Source organism: Hypanus sabinus, chromosome 10 (genome assembly GCF_030144855.1).
Source record: "Hypanus sabinus isolate sHypSab1 chromosome 10, sHypSab1.hap1, whole genome shotgun sequence".
In the NCBI taxonomy this organism is placed as follows: Eukaryota; Metazoa; Chordata; class Chondrichthyes; order Myliobatiformes; family Dasyatidae; genus Hypanus; species Hypanus sabinus.
In genome coordinates this window covers 121,615,273-121,627,337 of record NC_082715.1, presented here as the reverse complement: position 1 = coordinate 121,627,337, position 12,065 = coordinate 121,615,273, and positions in this window count along the sequence as shown.

Sequence of the window (12,065 nt, the reverse complement as noted above, 5' to 3'; positions counted from 1 at the left end):
TCTGTCCTTGCTCGTATGAAGGTGGTTTACCTATTTATGCAAGCACTTCTCTGACAATAGATGTGTAACAGCCTACTGTAACATTGTATGGAAATACAAGATAACACTGATGCAGACATGTTTTATACATTTAACAAGGGGCTTTATTAATGCAACAGTTAGTCAGGTTTTCAATGTTCATCGTCAACCAGGTCATACTGTCCGTGAACTCCCTGTCGGTTGCCTGCATATGCTCCAGTATTTGTTTTTTTTTCAGTTTTAAGTCCTCCTGCGTGAAAATCAGCAATTGTCTGTTGTTTGGCAATTTCGTTTTAAGTTTTTCTAGTCTAGAAAATGGACAAACGCACGCCAAGCCTTTCACAGCGAGATTCAACCCCAAACATGTTGCTTGTTTTCTGTAGATGTCTCCTGTGCAAATACCCGTTTTAATGTTTAATGTTATTTTCAAAAACGCTTGGTGTGGATGCCTATCGTTATTACGTGAAACTGGCGTTTTCAAAATTATCTGGTCTAGTGTGGATGCAGCTCAAATCAGAAATACTTCATCAGAACTGGGAAAGAGGGCGAAACAATAAAATTAAGAGAAAGGAGAATTGAATGGATGGGACGAAGGGAATATCTCTGCTGGATGATCCCATGGAGGTAACCTGTAGGAGTCATGCAGATGAAAAATGATACGAAATGGCAAAAGAGATTGAATGAAAAGGAACATAGAAGTGAAGAAATGAGGGCAGGTTGGGAGCAAGAAAACGGGAGCTACAAAATCTTGAGCTGCAGGATGGTTCTGGCAGGTATCTGCAGCACTCTCAGACATTGCAAGACTACAGTTGACTGAATTTTCTTCCTTTCTTTTTACAATATTTTTATTCAGAAGAAAAAAAAGATTTACAGAGTGCAACACATAGATACATCTCAACATAACTTGTGTACATTCATATATTGTAATAAAATTGATCAAAATATTATAGCATAACACATAAAGGTATACCACTCTGTAATCAAAAATTTAAAGATAGGTCATACATCATAAAATAAATTTTTTATAATTATAAAAAAAAGTCAACCCCCTACCAACTACCAAAGAAAAAAGCTGATCGATGACAATGGATAATTAGAAAAAAAAACATATTCACTTAAGAAGAGATAAAAATACACATAAAAGTCTGTGCACTGTTAAACTTTATAAATTGGAAAAGTAATTTAGGAAAGGTCCCCAAATATCATAAAAATATTGTTTCAAATTTAAGACCGAGCAGCGGATCTTTTCTAAATTTAAATATGACATAATATCACGTAGCTATTGAAGATGTGTAGGAGTGGTAGACTCCTTCCATTTAAGCAAGATTGCTCTTCTTGCTAAAAGAGAGGTAAGAACTAAAACCTGTAGGTTACGAGTATTTAAAGTTGTATCTTCATTTGCAATAATACCAAACAAGGCAGTAAGGGGATTTGGGTCAAATTGGACCCTAAAAAGTTGTGAAAAGGTATGGAATACTTCCTGCCAAAACTCTTCAATTGTAGGGCAAAACCAAAACATATGAATTAAAGAGGCATCAGCAGAGTTGCAATTATTACAAAGTGGAGACTGAATTTTGAGTATCTCAGATGCATATACACTGACTTCATCTCAACACCCAGCAAACTAGGAGAAAATTAAGATCAGTGATAATACACACAGACACCTTACTGCATTTAAATCCAATCATGTTTCTTTGTCTTCGGGTGTTCCCGTTGTGATTGTGAATGAAGTGGCAGCTGGTAGATATAAAACTCTTTATTCAGGACATGCAGAAGCTGATAGCCTTTGGAGTCACTTGAGAGAGAGGGTCCCAATCCAATATTACAGCTCATTTTTGTATGTTAGAAAGGTAACAGGACAACTTCTATGGTAACAATGCCTTCATAATGCTTCTTCTGAGTTGCATTTAATTTTTTGGATATTTGGATCTTCTCAACAATCAACACACCCAAAATGAGGGTACAATGGAGTGTTGATTGCATTCATGCATATACAGACATATCAGTCAACGGAGTGTTTCCTGGTCTGCAATTTACTCTAAAATGCAGCTTCCGGAAGACAATTGTTCCAAGCTGCATTTTAAATTCAAACTACAATCTATATTTAGACCTGAAGGCCAATTACCGTTGAAATCAACATTTGCGATATCACGTCTCCAAAATATGCCCTGAAACTGTGAAGAAATCTTTTGGATGGTGCCAGCTCGTGAGCCTCACTGTCGTACACCTGCACAGCTACTCACTCCATGGTAGGACAACTTAAAGGGTGTGCTAGATTTTCACTAGGTTATCCACACCTCACTTGAAAAGATCATTCTGGCAGGGTCAATGGTGGAGGGTTTGTAGAACATAAAGTGTAGAACACTGAACAGTAAAAGCCAGGAACAAGCCCTTTGACTCAGCTGGTCTGCTTTAACCATGATGCCAGTCTAGATCAATCCCATCTGCTGGCATGTGGTTTTTATTACTTGATTTCCTGCCTGTTTGTGTGCCTAAATAATAATGTCTTAAATGTTGCTATCCTGTTTGCTTCTGCCAACTCCCCTGCCAGAATGTTCCAAGTACATATCATTCTTGTCTTGTAAATCTCCTTTAAACTATTTTCCTCTTACCTTAAACCTACACCCACAATCTAAAAGGAACACGGCAATGGCCAAGATAAAGAGATAGAACAAAATATAAAAAGCTTGGTGAGATTAAGAGCCAAAGAGTGGGAATAAAGGGAGCCTCTTCGGTTGGCTGCCTGTAACAGGGGTCTGTGTTGGCACCACTTCTTTTCACAATATATGTCAATGATTTGGATGATGGAATTGATGGCTTTGTGTGAAGGCCAAGTCCTTGGGTATATTTAAAGCAGAGGCTGATAGATTCTTGATTAGTTAGGGTATCAAAGGATATGAGGAGAAGGCAGGAGATTGGGGCTGAGAGGGAAATGGATCAGCCATGATGAAATGGCAGAGCAGACGTGATGGGCCAATTCTGCTCCTATGCCTTAATGTCTTATAAGCTGAAGATAGTTGATTGAGGAATCAGAGGCAGAACAGTGCCCAGTAGAGCTGTTGCTTCACAGCTTCAGTGACCCACGTTCAACCCTGACCTTGGCTGCTATCTGTGTGGAGTTTGCAATTTCCCCCCATGCCAGCTTGGGTTTCCTCCCACATCCCAAAGGTGTGGAAATCTGTAGGTTAGTTGGCTGCTGCAAATTGCCCCACATATGCAGGTGGGTGGTAGCACTTGAAGGGGAGTTGGCAAGGGTGTGAGGTAGTAAATGGGACGAATACAGAATTAGTGCGCATGGCTGGTGTGAAAATATGTGGCCAATGCAGGTGCTGTCACAACTGTCAGGAGGCATCTAGGTAAGCATTTAAATCACCAAAGCATAGAGACAATGGATCAAGATCTGGTAGATGGGATTAGTCTGGATGGATACTTGTTGGTCAGTACGGACAGTGTGGTTTATTTATATACTGATCGACTTCAAAAAATTGGGAGAAGAGGAAATGTTATTAAATTCAACAAGTGGTAAGTGTGAAGATTCCTCTGCCTGAAAAGGTAGAGGAGACAAAATTCCATTTCAGACGTCCCTGATGAACACTTTGAAGGCAATAAAATAAGGCTACAGATCTCAACCTGGGATGTGACTATGAAATCTAAATATATAAAGGAGAGACAGTGGGTCCAGTGGCTTCCTTTAACTATTTTGAGGCCTAGGGTATTCAGTAATTGGTAATTGTTTTTTCTTGTCACGTGTTGAGAAACAGTGAAGTCACTCCTGACTGCGTGACTAGGTGCTGTTCAAGTAACACCCTATAAATTCGCCGATGACTCATCTGTTGTTGGCAGGTTCACAGATGGTGATGAGGAGGTGTACAGGATTGGGATAGATCAACTGGTTGAGTGGTCTCACAAAAATAACCTTGCGCTCAATGTCAGAAAGACCAAGGGGCTGATTATGGCAGGGTAAGGCAGGAGATTATGCAGCAATCTTCAGCAGTGGAAAGGGTAAGCATCTTCTGGTTTCTGAGTATCATCATCTCAGGGGATCTATCCTGGGCTCAGCATATCGATGCGCTCACAGAGTAGCTACATTCAATTAAGAGTTTGAGGAGACTTGATATATCACCCAAGTCTAGCATATTTCTGCAGATGTACCATGGAGAGCATTCTGACTGTGTATCATTGCACAGGATCAAAAATATTACAGAGGGCTGTAGACTCAGCCAGCAACTTCATGAACTCTAGCCTTCCCACCATCATAAACATCTTCAAGAAGGTAGCATCCATCATTATGAACCCTCACCATCCAGGACATGCTCTCTTCTCATTACTACCATCGGGGGGGGGGGGGTGTGGGGGGGAGTAGGTACAGGAGCTTGAAGAAGCATGCTCAAGATTGTAGGAACTTTCTTCCCCTCAGTGATTTCTCAGTGGTCAATGAACACTACCTCACCATTCACTCTCCTTTGGCGTTATATATTTACATTTATATTTCTTATTGTAATCTATAGTCTTTTAATGTCTTGCACTGCACTGTTGCCTCAAAGCAACAAATTTCACGACACATGTCAGTGATAATAAATCTGATTCTGATTCTGAACTTTCTTATGCTTCATACCCATAGAGATCATTTCAAAACATAAGTACACTGTGGTAGTATAAGGGAAAAGTAATAACAGAATGTAGAATATAGCATAAGAATTACAGGGCCGTCGGTGCAGGCAGATAATAAGGTGCAAGGCCACAGCAAGGTAGGTTGTGAGGTGAAGAGTCCATCTATTGTATAAGTGGTTCATTTAATAGAAAGCAGTCCATGAGTTTGGTGGTATATTTTTTCAAGCTTTTGTACCTTCTGTCTGATGGTAGAGGGAATGCCCGAGGAGGGAGTGGTCCATGATTAGCATTAGATGCTTTACTGAGGCAACAGGAAGTGCAGCCAGATAGGGATTGTATGTCAGGTTTTACTTCTTTGACCACACTAGGTAAATCCTTGGTTTAATGGACAACAAACAAACAGATATTCTAGAATTTGCTCCTTCCCCTCAAACTTCTCCATTTTTCCCTTCCGCCCCGAAGACGAGTGCAGCTGAATAAAATTCTACTCTTACCAGCAGTGTCTGCTAGTAACTTGCCTAGGGGGGAGCTGAGATGACATTAGGAATAAATGAACTTTTATTTGGATGGGACAGCAGCAAGATGAAATATCCGCAGGAACTTCCTGTGCTACTTGAGTAAAGTAAAAGTTCAAAGCAATATTTTTTAAAAAGTTATTAAAATTCCCAGTGCTGTGGATTGCACCTGGCTACTTCTGTAGAAGATGCAAAATGCTGGTTCAGGGATGAGGCCCAGCAAACGTCTGAGAAATTCAACATTCCCACTAACCACTGGGAAAATCTTTCCTCCATCTGCTCCAGCCAGCTGAGGGTGGAATGATTGTCAGAGACAGGTGTGAAAGAGCCTTAGATGAGATCGAACAGTCAACTGGACCTGGATTCAATCCTGACATCTGGTGCTGTCCGTGTGGGGTTTGCATGTCCTATCTGTGACTCTGTAGGTTTCCTATGGTACTCTCATATCCCACACATGTTTGGGTTGAAGGTTAATTGTCCATTGTCATGTGGCTCTCTTGTGTAGGTGAGTGCTCGAATTTGGGGATAGTTAATGAGAAAGTGGGGAAGAAAGAAAATAAAGTAGGATTAATGTAAGTGGCTGGTTGAGGGTTGGTGTGGGCTCAGCTGGCCAAAGGGCCTATTTTTAAGTGCTGTATCTCCTTTTTGTCTCTGGGTGCTGGAACATTTTGGAATCTTCTGGAAGTCATGTCAGCTCACAGAATCAGTCCTGATGAATGGTCTCGGCCTGAAACATCGTCTGCTTACTCCTTTCCATAGATGCTGCCTGGCCTGCTGAGTTCCTCCAGCATTTTGTGTGTGTTGCTTGGATTTCCAGCATCTGCAGATTTTCTCATGTCTGTCATTCCACTACTAACATTTTCTGTAATCTATTCTTCCTAAATTCTTCCAGGTCCTACCATTCATGAGCTCACCAGAGGCAAATGACAGAGGCCAATTTGCTTAGCAATTCACACATTTTTGGGAAATGGGAGGAAACCACGTCAAGTGGGAGAAACCAGCAGAGGGTGAGTGTGCAAAGTCCATATGTTTAAACCAAGGCAGAGGCTCCAGTAATGGTTCCATGGACTGCAAGGTGATTACTTTACCTAACTAAGGCTTTCAAACAGAAATATATGTTTGCCACAATGCATCTGTCCATGCCTACTGCTGTACCAAATTAGAGAAGCTACTGCAGATCTGGTCATGATGCTTCTCATTCCCAGTCTACCTCCTCCAATGCAAAGTCCTAGGGAAATTTTATAATGTCCCATGATGATACATTTCCTATCTGGTCCCTCAACTCAACATCAGATATGATTGGTTGATGGAGCACAAACTAATCATTTAATAATTTAAATTTAGAGTGAATTATTGTGTTTTATATATCTTTAGAATTAATTCACCCATTGAATGTTTTCAAATAAATGCATTAATTCAATTTTTTGCTTAATTATGTTTTAATAATTTAAATCCATTGCTCTGCCTGTGAATCTGGCATGTCACCCAAGACTGTTGAAAATTTCACTAGAAGATCAGTCTGTCTCTTTGCACCACTGATTGGTGTGGAAGCTCCGATGTACAGGATCGCACGAGGCGGCAGAAGGTTGTAGACTCAGCCAGCTCCATCGTGGGCACTAACCTTCCTACCATCAAGGACATCTTTATGATCCTTGGTTGACCCCAGCCAGTGGAGGATCTCATATTTGTTCCATAATTTACAGTAATTTTCCTGTCTTTGCCAAGTACCGCAACCGCAAAAAAAACAACAATTTTCACATCCAATAAGTCGGCATTAATAAATCTGATTTTGATTCTGCTCAGATGCTTCTGAAAATGTTGCAGAAAATCTGGGGTACGGAAAGCTGTCAAAGGGCAATCAGGGACGCCACACCCCTCCGTCACACTCCGTGTGGCAGGAATGATGGGGAAGCGAGACCTGGAAGGATGTTGATGACTGTGTGGTGGAAGGTTATTAGAGCGCTTCCTGGTCAGATGGCGCAGTCGAGTACAACGTTGGTCAAGGAGGGAGAGGAGAAAGAAAGGGTGGGGGGTGGGAAGGGTTAAGGGAAGCAACACATCCACTAAGAAAACAAAAGCAGGATTCTCTCTGGAACGGATTTGGTGTCAAGGACAGGCAAAGGTGTGAATGTGTAAGGCACCGCAAGCTGCTCGGCACCCCCTCCTGTGTGTAGAACACCCACACGCTCTGCAGCAGGCGCTGGCAAGCTTCAGTTGGAAGCAGCTGGGTTACACCATCTCAATCATATGTGGAGCAAGCAAGACAGGATTGAAAGGGATAGAGTCCTCACTCTTCTCAGTGTGGATCAGTGATGTGAGTGGAACCGGCATTTATTTTTCTCCCCTGGTGGAATAATTGTTCTCCCGTAGGGTAACGCAATTGGGAAAAATTTACATAATTCACAACCACTGACATTGAGTTGGGGTTTTGCTTTAAGGGGCTGTCTGATGTGATGCTGCTGTTACGCAAAAGGTTTTTGGGGTTTTGGACTTCAATAAAACACATTATGGGTTTCGTTGAACATAAAATGCCTCACCTCGTTTTATTTGTGGAAACCTGCATTGGTGACCCCAATGCTCTTGGACAATTCTGTAGTTATTGTCACTTTAAAACTGACAGTGTTTTGAGAGCAAAATGGAGTGAGTTGGTTTGTACAAGTTGAGGCCCGGTTCAACTCCGCTAACTCCACCAAATATTTCTATGTGGTAGCATCGCTCAGCAATTCCACAACAGTGAGAGTGGTGAGACTGCTGGAACACCCACCTGAACATGTCATCCACTGGTATCCAGTTGGGGGCTACCTTCTGGTGCATGTGTGCTCGGAGGACATTCCCAAAACAGCTATGATAACCCGTTTGGCCGTTTTGAGTTTCTGCACTTGCTGTTTGGACTAGAAAATGCAGCATAGACTTTCCAATGGCTGATACGTTCTGTGTTAAAAGTCTTAGAGCTCCTTTTTCATTTACCTGGATATGACACACTTGTCACCAGTGCATCCAAATCGGAACACGTATCTCAACTCTGCACACTTTTCAAACGCTTAAGCCCACATGTGTTGAATCTTAACCCTGCTAAATACCAGTTTGGGCTGGCAACCATTGACTTTCTTGGACATCAGATCTCTGCATAAGGTGCAAAACCCCTCCCATCAAAGTTAGCCACTATTATGGATTTTCCATCACCACTAAAAAACTACAGAAGTCTTCAGGCATGGCAGATTTCTAAAACCATTTCATTCCTTGAGCTGCTGAAGCTATGCTCCCCCTGTTAAATGCACTTAGAGACAAAAACCCTAATTAGGTGCTTGACTGGTCAGCGGACACAAGCAGGGAATTTGATGATACCAAACGAGCTCTTTTTAGCGCGACCCTACTGGCACACTCACTGCCCACTCACCCATAACCATTACTAATGATGCCTCAGACTATGCTCTGCGTGTGGTGCATAAACAGCTGCTCCAGCCCACTGAAAGCAAGTACAGTGCATTTGACCGTAAGCTTCTCCGTCCCTATCTGGCTATCCGCCATTTTCATTTTCTTCTAGCCAGTGCTCCTTGACCACAAACCCCTTATGCACCCCAGCAATGCCACCTGGTGAGTTCACAACATAAACTTCTGGTTTAAGATGTTGCTACCAAAGACATGCAACAGCTTACTTGTGGTTCAAAAGGAAAGGAGTTCATCTAAAAACATTGTTAATAACATTTTTTAAAGTAAATTGTGGACTGCAAACAACAAAGAGGCGAACGAGGGCAAAGCAAATTCCAGAGATGTGCCGTACTGGTGTGCTGTAAAATCAATGAACTTGGAGTTGGATTGGTCTATTCGGAGGGGAGAAGACAGGATGGAGGAGTTCAGATGCCAGTCCAACTAACCCGGGTGCGAGGTTGGATCGTTCTAAGCACAGAACCAATTTGGAGAGATCAAGAACAGCCTTTCTGGTGGTGAAATCTAGTCCCGGAGCAACTCGTCAGGGCAGAGCGAGGTTTGGACAATTTAAATGCTGGTCCAGGTAGTAGGGGGCTCCTCTCTCCACGACACTAAGGCCGTGAGGCTGCCCCCGGCTGCTATGCTTCATGTCTGTGAACTTTGCAGCGATCTGCCTTGCTAATATGATGAACTCGATGCCGAGGCTTTGGGGCCTATTCAGGGCTACTCTGGGGATTTGGTTTGGAATGCTGTTGTTGCTCACTTCTACTGATTGTATGATCTGCTTTGTTCTTTTTCTCTGTGGGCCACCTGGGCACTGATATTTCCTTTGACCGTGGTCCCTGAATTCATTTCAAACCTCTGGGCTGTGATGGCCCAGAACCTCAGTGTTAGGACATATTACAACATGGCGTATCAGCCACAGTCCAATGGCCTATGCAAGTGGTTTCACCACTCCTTAAAGGCTGCTCTGAGAGCTTCCCTGACAGTTTAGTATTGCCATGGGTCCTGCTGGGGCTCACAACTGCTCTAAAGGAGGACCTGCAATGGTCCGTGGATGACTTGGTATACAGGTAGCCGTAATGGGTGCCAGGCGATTTCATTCCTGACTCAATGACCACCTGATTGGCCTCTCAAGGGCGTTCTACTCTCCTCACTTCCTTTTCACCTGTCCCTACCTCTCATTATGGAGTACAGCACTCATGGTTTCCTGTTGAGCCACATTCTGTCACATTTGTTTTCATCCACCATGACACACACCAACATTGCCTTAGGCCTCCTTATGATGTCCTGTTCTGCATTTTGGAACGGGGAGAAAAGACTTTACCATGGATAAGAGGGGCAAACCTGAATGTATTTCGGTAGATCTTCTTAAACAGATCCAGCAAGATTTGGAGTACTTTGTTGCCATGCCCCTGCTGTCTTGACATAACCATGAGCTGCTCAGTTCACCTCTGGACAAGCTGGAGGAAGCTGCGGTTCCTCCGTCTAGGACTGAGTCAGTTGGCTCGTGTGAGTTCCAGACAGGCTCACAACACTGGTTTTAGTGAATTCTGGGGGGTCTGTGTAGGGTGATGTAACTGGAAGAAATGTACATAATCACAACCACTGACATTGAGCTGGGGTTTCACTTTACGAGGCTAGTCTGTCGCGATGACGTTTTATGTGAAAGATTTTTAGTGCACTTCTGTGAGTAGGTTTTGGAGTTCAATAAAATGTGTTATGGGTTTCATCAAACATAAAACACCTCATTTTGTTTTATTTGCGGACACCTACACCTTCATGTCAAATTGACAACACTCAGAAATTTTAAATATTAAATCAACAGGTACGTAGGTAAATTGAATGGTCACAGGTATTTTTTTCTCCAGGCTAGGCGACATGGGCTGGGTTTAAGGTGAGAGGGGGAAAATTGTGAAGGGACCTGAGGGGAAACTTTTTCACACAAAGACTCATAGGTGGGTGGAACTAGAGGAAATGAAAGTTTGAGGAAATCAAATTTGAGGAAGGACATTCTTGCTATTGAGGGAGTGCAGCGTAGGTTCATAAGGTTAATTCCCAGAATGGCAGGACTGTCATACGTTGAAAGATTGGAGCAACTGGGCTCGTATACACTGGAATTTAGAATGATGAGAGGGGATCTGATTGAAACATATAAGATTATTAAGGGATTGGACACGCTGGAGGCAGGAAGCATGTTCCCGCTGATGGGTGAGTCCAGAACTAGAGGCCACAGTTTAAGAATAAGGGGTAGGCCATTTAGAACAGAGATGCGGAAAAACTTTTTCACCCAGAGAGTGGTGGATATGTGGAATGCTCTGCCCCAGAAGGCAGTGGATGCATTCAAGAGAGAGTTAGATAGAGCTCTTATAGATAGCAGGGTCAAGGGATATGGGGAGAGGGCAGGAACGGGGTACTGATTGTGTATGATCAGCCATGATCACAGTGAATGGTGGTGCTGGCTAGAAGGGCTGAACCTATTGTCTATTGTCTATTGAAAGAGACAGGTACAATTGCATAGAAATGATGGAAGGGAAGGATTGGAAAGTTTTAGAGGGATACAGGTCTAGTGCTTAAGGAACTAGATCAGTTAGGCAACTTGATTGGCACAGGATGACGTGTTGAGCTGATGGGAGAGTTTCAATGGTGTATACTCTATGTCAATGCATCCCGTGAAATGGTTACCAATTGGTCCTGGGAATTCTGCCAGAGCAATAAGGTGCAAATCAAAAAGCAAAGTGCAAATACTCTCAAATTTCAGCCAATCGGGCAGCAGGTCTGGAAAGAAAAACAATTAATCTGAAAATTCTGCTGAATAGTCACAGAGCTGAAGCAGCCGCTACTTCTCTTTCCATGGTCGTGGCCTGAACAGTTGAGCCTTTCCAGCATCTTTTATAATTTCATACTGGATAGTTGCACACAGGAGAAGGGGCTGGTGTGTTGTGGTGGACCTGGTGCTATGATTTCTCACCCTAGCTGTCAAGAAATATTAATTTGGTAAAAAAAATATACCAGTTGAAGTCCACCCAGGGTAAGACTTTTGAGGTGAATGTCAGGGCTCTGAAGAGTGTTGTAGAGCAGAGGAACTTAGGACCAGTACATAGATCATTGAAAGTGCTTTCACAGGTAGACAGAATGGTGGGCATTGCTACTGTTTGGTCCCATGATTTGGTAAGCAGCCAACCTAATCAAGGACCCAATCACCCAGACATTTTAGGTTGAATTAGATGTTCCTCCAATTCCTACTAAATCCCTTCCCTCATACCTTACACCTATGCCCTCTAGCTCTTGATTTCTCAACCCTGAGAGAGCAAGAGCACATTCACCTTATCTACGGTTTGTCCCTCATCATCATTTACTCACTTCTGTAAGATCATGCCTCATTGTCCTCCATTTTTTTGAAAATAGTCTCAACATGCAAAAGCTCTTTCCATAACTCAGTCCATCAAGTCCCAGCAACATCCTTGTAAATCTCCTCTACAAATAGCACCT